This window comes from Lathyrus oleraceus, chromosome 3, assembly GCF_024323335.1.
Source record: "Lathyrus oleraceus cultivar Zhongwan6 chromosome 3, CAAS_Psat_ZW6_1.0, whole genome shotgun sequence".
NCBI lineage: Eukaryota > Viridiplantae > Streptophyta > Magnoliopsida > Fabales > Fabaceae > Lathyrus > Lathyrus oleraceus.
The window spans coordinates 67,745,916-67,758,042 of NC_066581.1; positions in this window are offsets into that span (position 1 = coordinate 67,745,916).

Consider the following 12,127-nt stretch of genomic DNA (forward strand, 5'->3'; position numbering starts at 1 on the left):
AATGGTATAGGTAAAAAATGACCTATAATGTAACCTCATATCACATGCTCATAAAAGTTGAATTAGCTCTCACTCCAAACATCAAAGTTGAATTATACATCTTGAATTTGATTGTGAAACTTTGAAATCTTTCATCTCATAAAAATTTAGCAAGTTATGGCCTTGGGAAGTTGACTTTCAAATTAGGGTTAAGACAAAACGATCTATAATGTTTCAACATAGAAGATGATTTTCCAAGCAAACCTAGCTCTAGGTCTCAACATGAAAGTTGTTTGGAATGTTATTTAGAGTAACTTTTCTCTTGGAATCATTTTCGTATGGTGAAAATTGTAGGAGATAGGGTCTAGGGAGACCCAGTTCTGATCAAATGAATTCATCTGGCCAACCACCATCAACCACCTTGCTAACCTTCAATTTTTTGGACTAAACTGAGGATCCCTAGGACCTAACGTCTGATGTGTTTTTCAAATGAAGATGACCCCAAAAGAAACACTGTTCTTAAGAACCATATTAACAACTTTCATGTTCATCAAAAATTCATTTGAAATTTGGAAGGTCATCATTCATTTCAAAACATTATAGGTCATTTTGACTGAAACCCTAATTTTGGGTCAACTTCCCAAGGACCTAACTCCTTTATTTTTAATAATTCTGATGTGAGATCAATTGCATTGGAAAGCTTAAGATGTCTAACTCAATTGTTATGTTGGACAAAATTTCATAATCCTAAACGAAACACATGTGATAATACAAAACATTATAGGTCACTTTGGACCAAAACCATTGAATGTTGAAAATGTCCAACTTCAAGTGCCCATAACTTTCTCATCAAAAATCCAAACTATGCATAATTTGATTCTAAATTTACCATCTTGAAAATATATACAACTTTTATGTTGGAGGTTTTTCCCTTTGAGGCTTTCATCATTACAACAGAAGGGCTAGAAGTTGGTCACTTTTGGCAAAATTTTTCAAAAGGAACTTATACATGTTTTGTACCTCAAACTTCAAGGCTAGTTTTTACAAATTTCCAAACTCCAAATGGATTTTTTCCCAACATAGCTTTTGTTCTTTATGTCAAGACCTTTCCAACCAATACTCACATGCCTATGTTTGGATTTTCTATATGGGACTTTCGAAGAGATGAATGTGTAGGTCCAAATATGCAATTCACATGGAATCTTCATGCACAAGCTATTACAGTCCCAATTGCACGTCCAATTCAACTTGGTATGAGCTCAACTTGTAATTACACTTGATTTTGGGCCTCACATGCGCCTGTACAGGCCCATGCATGGAGGACCCATAACTTCATGCACACGAGTATTTTCCCTCATTGCTTGCAGCTCAGCTATAAATACATGCCTTGCCTCATTCAAATCTCAACCTTAAGGAAATCTGAAGCTCTGTAGGAAGCAAAACTGAACCATACCAAAGGAATTCTGATTTTTATTTCTCACTGTCATACCCCAAAATTTGCCCGTTGATATTACAAAGCATTTTCCAAGACCCTCTGACTTGATCTGCAAGGCACTGATATCAAATGGACAAAAGCCCAGCTCACAACAGGCCTAATCCAAAGTGGCCCAAAATAGCTTGCTCGCTAGGCGAGCAATTCCTTCGCCTAGCGAATATCTCAGCATGCCACTCGCCCAGTGAAGCACCAGGTCCAGAAAAAGCCCAGACCTAGCTTGCTCGCTAGGCGAGCAATCCCTTCGCCTAGCGAAGCTTGCGAAAATTTGAAGTTTTGGACCTCATTTTAAGCCCATTAGGTCACCACCACTACCACTATAAATACCAGCTCCTCTGCCACGAAAAAGAACACAGACGGACGGACGAACACACACACAGACCCAGAGGGAGAAACACTGAAACCCTGCTGATCCAGAGAATTCGGAAGACGGAAACCCTGAAGGCCGCTCACCCGCTCCGAAGCTACCGCCGCCCAACTCAATCCGGCTCGCCAATTCAAGGTTGCAATTCGATTGCAAACAGGTTTGCATCACTATTATCGCTTTATTTTCTTAATTTGCATGTGATATCGCTTTATGTTCTTATTTTGCATGTGGTACCGCTTTAGGTTCTTAATCTGCATGTGATTATCACTTTATGTTCTTATTTTGCATGTGGTACCTCTTTAGGTTCTTAATCTGCATGTGATATCGCTTTGTGTTCTCATTTGGCATGTGGTACCGCTTCATGTTCTTAACTTGTGGATGATATTATAATTGAATTCATAAACATATTTGAAGTTTTGCATGTGAATTTAAGTGTGCCTGAATATTGTGAATGCTGAACCATGTAATTATGTGTTGGATGCCATAAGCCATACCGCAGGTTGAGGTCATACTGTTCTCAAATTCCAAACCCGTGGTCGCTCGCTAGCTCATCGCTAGGCGAGCCTGCAGCGAGCCTTCGCTGAGCCTTCGCTAGGCGAAGCAGAGGCGAACGGGACAGTGGCTGTTTTGTCTCTTTGTTGTCCATTTTATGTTCATCTAATCATGATTCTGCATTATTTGGCTTAAATTTCTGACTGTTATATTTATTTTATGGGGCAATTTCCAATTGTATTTTGCCTCAATGCTCTAATCCGTGTGTTGCATGATGTAAAGGCTAGCATACTTCCAAAGAAATAACCGGCTAGGCATGCCGCTTTAGGTGTGGACATTCTTGAGGAGATGGCTTTTGGATGACCTAAGTTTAATATGGAGATTCATCTTGAATCACCAAGCTTGATTTTTAATGTATTGATTTCATTGATTTCCTGTGGACCTAATTACCTAACTGATTACGGCTATTTAATTAATTGTTAAAATCCGGACTTTAAATAAATGATATCGGACCTCTCTTTATTACCCCACGATTACGTAATACGGTCATGTCCCTCGAATATGGGGATATCCTTAGCAAAGACCCTTCGGTTAAATCATCATAGTCCCTCGGATGTTGCCTTCGAAAATACGATTTTGTCCCTCGATGACCCTTCGGTGTAGCCTACGGTTAAATGATGATCGTCCCTTCGAATGCTAAGGTATCCTCACTACTGTTGCCTTCAATGACCTATCAATGACCCTACGATGACCCTTCTACATCCCAAGGATAAAACTACTTACTTCTCAATAGTCAGGACAGTTTTACCCTCATAAGGATAGGAAATGCCCGGAAAGACCTCGGACAGGTATAACCTTATAAAAAAAATAAAATAAAAAAAATAAAATAAAAAAAAACAAAAAAAAAAAAGTTTCTTTTTTTGGTAGTTTATGCAAAGTTAAAGTCCAAAAGTCCTTGAAAACATTTCATGCATTGCATAGCATAACATAGCATAACAGGTACTCTAAAGGGATCAGTGTTCTCATGGTTTTCCTCCACACAGAAAAATGGACCTCGAACAAATTGTCAAAGACCTCCAGGCTCAGAATGCTCAACTCCAGAAGATAATCTTGAACTTATCCAGGGGGCAGAAGGAACTGAAGGCTCTTTTGCTCGAGAAGAAAAAAGACAAGAAATCTGTGAGGCACACTAACCCGGGAAGAAGGCAGTTTACGAAGATCAATATGACTTTAGCACAGGCACTGCAGGGTATGCTAAAAGCAAATTTAATTACCCTCAGAGATCCTCCTGCAAAACCCAACACTACTTCTCCTCGTTATAATCCCAATGCCAGGTGTGCATATCACTCCGATAGCCCCGGGCATGATACAAACAATTGTTGGTCGTTGAAGAACAAAATTCAGGATATGATCGACGCCGGAGAATCTGAATTTGATCCGCCTGAGACTCCTAATGTCATCACTGCCCCTCTGCCTAATCAAGATGAGACTGTCAATGCTGTGGAAGATACTGATAACGATTGTGACTTGGATAGCTGGATTTCCCCAACAATTGGTGACAGACTCGATAGTTGGAAGGCTGAAGACACTATCCCGATTTCCTTTAGTTAGGAGTAATTGTTATTGTTGTTTTAGCATTTTAAGGCATTGTGTCTATGCCCGGGGCACAATAGCTAATTTTTCAAGGGTTTTGTCATTTTCATAAGCATATTCATATTCAATAGATCAATGGACTTTTAGCATTCAAATATTGCGCTCTTTGTCTTTCCTGTCATGTTTTCAAAACAAGCTATGTTTTCTTGCACACACGCACGTAACAATTTTCCGATCCACATCCACTCTGGATCCTGTTGATAATAGTTCTGCTACTGTTCATTATGACTTTGAAAATCCGATCTACCAAGCCGAGGATGGAAGTGAGGAGGATTGTGAAGTCCCTGGAGAACTCGCCAGACTGGTACTACAAGAGGAAAAGACCATACAGCCGCAGGAGGAGTCAATGGAAATTGCAATGGGTACTGAAACAGACCAGAAAGAAGTCAGAGGTTTCTTGGGGGCACTCGAATTACATTGTCCGATTCATCCCGCACTTGACTGCAACTTGCAAACCCATCTTCAAGTTACAAGAAAAAAAGAAAAATCAAGAGATGGTATGGAATGATGAATGACCAAATCAAGAAATATCTCCAAGAACCTCCAATTCTAATGCTGCCAGTTGAAGGAAGACCTCTAATCACGTATTTGGCCGTATTAGAAAATTCAATAAGGTGTGCTGGGGCAACATGACGGGTCTGGTCGAAAAGAGCATGTCATATACTGCCTTAGCAAAAGGTACCGACTGTGAAACAAGATACTCACAGCCTGAGAAAGCTTGCTACGCTTTGGCCTAGGCTGCTCGCCGACTAAGACAGTATATGTTGAATCATACCACTTTATTGATTTCTAAGAGGGATTCTATCAAATATGCATCTGAGAAACCTGCTGTCCCCTGAGAGAGTTATCACTGATAATTGTACTAAACTGAACTCTACACGCAGTTCAAAATAAAGCACCATGACTCTTCTCCGTACCGGCCAAAGACGAACGGCGCCGTGGAGACTACTAATAAGAATATCAAGAAGATCATACAAAAAAATAACGGTAACGTACAAAGACTGGCATGAGATGTTACCATTTGCTCTTCATGGTTACCGCACTTCGACAGGGGCAACCCCTTTCTCTTTAGTCTATGGAATGGAAGCCGTTTTACCAGTGGAAGTTCAGATCCCCTCTCTAAGAATCATGAAAGAGGCGGGCGTAGATGAAGATGAATGGATTCAGACTCGACTCGATCAGATAAATCTGATTGATGAGAAGAGACTTGCGGCTGTTTGTCATGGGCAGATATATCAGAAAAGCATGACCCAGGCATTTAACAAAAGAGTTAAGAGACAGGTGTACCAACTTGGCGACTTGGTGATCAAGCGTATCACTCCACCACAAGGTGATCCCAGAGGCAAATGGACTCCCACATACGAAGGGCCGTTTGTGGTTAAGAAGGTATTCTCTGGTGGAGCCATGATACTTGCTACAATGGATGGCAAAGACTTCCCGCATCCTGTGAACGCGGACATAGTTAAAAAATACTACGCATAACAGAGACCCGCTAGGTCGACGTACCTAGGCAAAAGTAAGGGCAGCCCGGCGAACCAAAAGGGTTCGGGCAAAAATTAGGGATAAACATATAAAAATGTGCACCCGGCAAGTCGAAAACCTAAAAAGGCGGCTTGGGCAAAAAAGGGTATCCCGGTGGACTGAAAACCTGAAAAGGCGGTCCAGGCAAAAATTAGGGATTAAAGCGTAGGACTATGTCCCGTTCTCTGTCAGCTTCAACCAAGTTCAAGGGACTGAACAAGCCAATCACTTCTATCCGCCAGCAGGAGATGAGATGCTCGAAGACATGATGACAGTAGTGGAATTAAAATCAATAGGACTTTCTCTGCATAGCTTTCTCTTTGTGTTCTTGACAATTTCCTCTTACTAGGATTTCTGTCTCCTTGTACACAAATTGCCTGTTTATAGGCCCTCTTTCAAAATCAATACAATTTTATCTCCAAAAAAGATGCTTTTGTTTTTACTTTTTCCGTTTTGATTGCATAAACGTCCATTGATTTAATTTGAATTGATATATGCATTTGAATATGATTAATGTTTATAAAAAATACATGCCTAAAATAGAAATAGCGATTACTACAAGACTTCAGGACCAAGGAGAAGGTCTAACCACGCTTTCCAATGAATCCGTTGCTAATTCGATTCCCCGGCAACGCCAATTATTCCCCAGAAGAGGTCGGCACCACCAGACAGACATGTCATCTCTTCCATCCCCAGCCAGGCTCTGTTGAGTGTTTTCATCGTCAGACAGAAATCAAGTATCCCCAGCTAAGAAAGGGTCATCGATACAAATATCTCCGGCCAGAAGACTGAGATTTATTCCCCAGTAGAGTCCCCTGGAAGAACGTTTTAGACGCATAGTGCATTCATTACATCATTTCACATCACATACCTACATACAATTTTCATTCCGCATCATATACATTACATCATTTCGTAACATATACATGCATACAATGTTCGCATTTATTTCAGACGCATAATTCATTCATTACATCATTTCGCATGCATACAACATTTGCATCTCATGCATCATGACATGGCATGAAGCTAACTTTATTTTTCAGGTCAATTATCCTCCTGACACAGTCAAAACAAAGGTCCATTCAGACGGGCATCTTTATCTATTACATTCAAGATTTAACTATATCCCTCAGATACTGCCTAGCGTACGGTATATTCCGAGCCCATCCCAGATATTCATTGCAAATACAGCATACACAAATACTATCAGATATAGCCTAGCGTACGGTTCATCTTGATTCATCTCAACATATGACACCTTCAACAACTCAGATACGATCTAGCGTACGATCCATTCTGATCTTCAACTACTCCCAACACGGTCTAATGTACGACCCAGTTGGACCTTCACTTCTCAGGTACTGCCTAGCATACGGTCCACCCTGATTCATTTCAACACATGACTCCTTCAACTCAGATACGATCTAGCGTACGATCCATTCTGACCTTCATTAACTCAGATACAGTCTAATGTACGACCAAGTTAGACCTTCAAATCTTCAAATACCACTCAAATACAGTCTAATGTACGACCAAGTTAGACCTTCAAATCTTCAAATACCACTCAAATACAGTCTAATGTATGACCAAGTTAGACCTTCAAGTCAGATTCTGCAAATACAGTCTAATGTACGACCAAGTTAGACCTTCAAGTCAGATTTTGCAAATACAGTCTAATGTACGACCAAGTTAGACCTTCATCCCTTGCTCAGGTGCTACCTTCGGACAGGTACATTCCTGAATGGTAGTCTGGTATACGGCTACTCCCTTACTCAGGTGCTACCTTCGGATAGGTACATTCCTGAATGGTAGTATGGTATACGGCTACTCCCTTGCTCAGGTGCTACCTTCGGACAGGTACATTCCTGAATGGTAGTCTGGTATACGGCTACTCCCTTGCTCAGGTGCTACCTTCGGACAGGTACATTCCTGAATGGTAGTCTGGTATACGGCTACTCCTTTGCTCAGGTGCTACCTTCGGACAGGTACATTCCTGAATGGTAGTCTGGTATACGGCTACTCCCTTGCTCAGGTGCTACCTTCGGACAGGTACATTCCTGAATGGTAGTCTGGTATACGGCTACTCCCCTTGCTCAGGTGCTACCTTCGGACAGGTACATTCCTGAATGGTAGTCTGGTATACGGCTACTCCCTTGCTCAGGTGCTACCTTCGGACAGGTACATTCCTGAATGGTAGTCTGGTATACGGCTACTCCCTTGCTCAGGTGCTACCTTCGGACAGGTACATTCCTGAATGGTAGTCTGGTATACGGCTACTCCCTTACTCAGGTGCTACCTTCGGACAGGTACATTCCTGAATGGTAGTCTGGTATACGGCTACTCCCTTGCTCAGGTGCTACCTTCGGACAGGTACATTCCTGAATGGTAGTCTGGTATACGGCTACTCCCTTGCTCAGGTGCTACCTTCGGACAGGTACATTCCTGAATGGTAGTCTGGTATACGGCTACTCCCTTACTCAGGTGCTACCTTCGGATAGGTACATTCCTGAATGGTAGTCTGGTATACGGCTACTCCCTTGCTCAGGTGCTACCTTCGGACAGGTACATTCCTGAATGGTAGTCTGGTATACGGCTACTCCCTTGCTCAGGTGCTACCTTCGGACAGGTACATTCCTGAATGGTAGTCTGGTATACGGCTACTCCCTTGCTCAGGTGCTACCTTCGGACAGGTACATTCCTGAATGGTAGTCTGGTATACGGCTACTCCCTTGCTCAGGTGCTACCTTCGGACAGGTACATTCCTGAATGGTAGTCTGGTATACGGCTACTCCCCTTGCTCAGGTGCTACCTTCGGACAGGTACATTCCTGAATGGTAGTCTGGTATACGGCTACTCCCTTGCTCAGGTGCTACCTTCGGACAGGTACATTCCTGAATGGTAGTCTGGTATACGGCTACTCCCTTGCTCAGGTGCTACCTTCGGACAGGTACATTCCTGAATGGTGGTCTGGTATACGGCTACTCCCTTGCTCAGGTGCTACCTTCGGACAGGTACATTCCTGAATGGTGGTCTGGTATACGGCTACTCCCTTGCTCAGGTGCTACCTTCGGACAGGTACATTCCTGAATGGTGGTCTGGTATACGGCTACTCCCTGGCTCAGGTGCTACCTTCGGACAGGTACATTCCTGAATGGTAGTCTGGTATACGACTACTCCCTTACTCAGATGCTACCTTCGGACAGGTACATTTCTGAATGGTAGTCTAGTGTACGACTACTCCCTTTTCAGCAGATTCAGCCTAATGGACGGCTTATTCTGCTCAGATATGGTTTAATGTACGACCAAGTTAAACCTTCATCTTCTCAGATGCTACCTAGAGTACGGTACATTTCTGAAGTGTAGTCTAGTGTACGACTACCCCCTTTTATCATCAGATTCAGCCTAATGGACGGCTCATCCAATACAGTCTATCATAAGGCCCATTTGGATCTTCAACTCAGATACGATCTAGCGTACGATCCATTCTGATCTTTCATCCCCAACAAAGTCATCCGCCTAATGAATAACTCACTCTGGTATTCAGACACGGTCTAATATACGATCCATTCTGATCCCTCATCCCCAGCAGTGTATAGCATACTCTGACTCCCCAACGAAGTCAACAGCATGATGAATGATTCGCTATACGGCGTAGCGTATGACCCGGCATGACATCCATGGCTTCAGACATCGTCTAACGTATGACACCATCGGAAGCTCGTCATCAAACTTCCTGGATGGCATCTCTAAGCCCATCTCCCTCAAGACTAGCTCCTGATTGACAATCGCAAATTTTAGGGGCATTCTAGTGTTCAATAATCTTTCACCTCCAGATCACGAACGACACATACCATTCTACTCTCTCGGTTCAAGAATATTGAACAGGGGCAGCTGTCATACCCCAAAATTTGCCCGTTGATATTACAAAGCATTTTCCAAGACCCTCTGACTTGATCTGCAAGGCACTGATATCAAATGGACAAAAGCCCAGCTCACAACAGGCCTAATCCAAAGTGGCCCAAAATAGCTTGCTCGCTAGGCGAGCAATTCCTTCGCCTAGCGAATATCTCAGCATGCCACTCGCCCAGTGAAGCACCAGGTCCAGAAAAAGCCCAGACCTAGCTTGCTCGCTAGGCGAGCAATCCCTTCGCCTAGCGAAGCTTGCGAAAATTTGAAGTTTTGGACCTCATTTTAAGCCCATTAGGTCACCACCACTACCACTATAAATACCAGCTCCTCTGCCACGAAAAAGAACACAGACGGACGGACGAACACACACACAGACCCAGAGGGAGAAACACTGAAACCCTGCTGATCCAGAGAATTCGGAAGACGGAAACCCTGAAGGCCGCTCACCCGCTCCGAAGCTACCGCCGCCCAACTCAATCCGGCTCGCCAATTCAAGGTTGCAATTCGATTGCAAACAGGTTTGCATCACTATTATCGCTTTATTTTCTTAATTTGCATGTGATATCGCTTTATGTTCTTATTTTGCATGTGGTACCGCTTTAGGTTCTTAATCTGCATGTGATTATCACTTTATGTTCTTATTTTGCATGTGGTACCTCTTTAGGTTCTTAATCTGCATGTGATATCGCTTTGTGTTCTCATTTGGCATGTGGTACCGCTTCATGTTCTTAACTTGTGGATGATATTATAATTGAATTCATAAACATATTTGAAGTTTTGCATGTGAATTTAAGTGTGCCTGAATATTGTGAATGCTGAACCATGTAATTATGTGTTGGATGTCATAAGCCATGCCGCAGGTTGAGGTCATACTGTTCTCAAATTCCAAACCCGTGGTCGCTCGCTAGCTCATCGCTAGGCGAGCCTGCAGCGAGCCTTCGCTGAGCCTTCGCTAGGCGAAGCAGAGGCGAACGGGACAGTGGCTGTTTTGTCTCTTTGTTGTCCATTTTATGTTCATCTAATCATGATTCTGCATTATTTGGCTTAAATTTCTGACTGTTATATTTATTTTATGGGGCAATTTCCAATTGTATTTTGCCTCAATGCTCTAATCCGTGTGTTGCATGATGTAAAGGCTAGCATACTTCCAAAGAAATAACCGGCTAGGCATGCCGCTTTAGGTAGGCATGCCGCTTTAGGTGTGGACATTCTTGAGGAGATGGCTTTTGGATGACCTAAGTTTAATATGGAGATTCATCTTGAATCACCAAGCTTGATTTTTAATGTATTGATTTCATTGATTTCCTGTGGACCTAATTACCTAACTGATTACGGCTATTTAATTAATTGTTAAAATCCGGACTTTAAATAAATGATATCGGACCTCTCTTTATTACCCCACGATTACGTAATACGGTCATGTCCCGCGAATATGGGGATATCCTTAGCAAAGACCCTTCGGTTAAATCATCATAGTCCCTCGGATGTTGCCTTCGAAAATACGATTTTGTCCCTCGATGACCCTTCGGTGTAGCCTACGGTTAAATGATGATCGTCCCTTCGAATGCTAAGGTATCCTCACTACTGTTGCCTTCAATGACCTATCAATGACCCTACGATGACCCTTAAACATCCAAAGGGTAAAACTACTTACTTCTCAATAGTAAGGACTGTTTTACCCTCATAAGGATAGGAAACGTTCATAAAGACCTTAGGAAGGTATAACTCTCAATTACTGGATCACCACCTAAAATATTTTTCACACCCCACACCTTTCAAAACATCTTTTAAAAAATCACCACTTGGTATACATTCATACAAGAATCATTACCGAGTTATATTTTTCTAAACAATTGCAAAACTAAACGAGATAACCACTTTGTATACATTCATACAAGAATCATTACAAAGTTAAATTCTCTTTTCAAAACCTTTTCTAAACCGCTTTCAAAATTAAACGAGATAAATACTTTGTATACATTCATACGAGAATCATTACAAAGTCAAACTCTCTTTCAAACATTTTTTAAGCAATCCACCGACACTTTTTCAGACAAAAAGATAAGTGATCCAGCAATTAAGAGCCCATGGATAACCATGGATACAAAGGGTGCTAATACCTTCCCTTTGTATAATGTACCTCCCGAACCCAAAATCTATTGAGGTCTTTCCTGTTCTTTTCCACCTTTCCTTATTGGATAAAAGAAAAGTCGGTGGCGACTCTTGCTATCCGCGACATTGCGATAAAAAGCAAAACACCCCAAGTCAGTTCACCGTATGACACTCACTTTCAAACTTGAATTTCAACAAAATCAGTTGATCTTCAAGTTTCAATTCCTAAGCCTTGCGTCTTCATCATCTCCTGATCAAATTGGAAGCAAGAATTTGAGTGGATCGTGCTGCACAAAGCTGTTCTTCAAAGGTTTATCCTCTAACTGTTTTGATCTATATCTTGCTCCATGATGTGAATTGCTTGTGTTCAAACCATTTTCTGAAGTTCTCGTGCAAGAGGCAGGCCAGTGGTGGTCTTGATTTCATGTTTTGAAGCTTTCCAGTTTGCATACCTGGATGTTCAAGCTCAGATTTCTCACTTGATAGAGATCTTGAGGACAATCCAAAGTTACAGGGGTGATGTACATCACCCTAGCTTCATTTTGGTACCTGGCTCGTGTGTTTTGGTTGAGGTTCAAAAACCTGCAACTGGTGGCCGG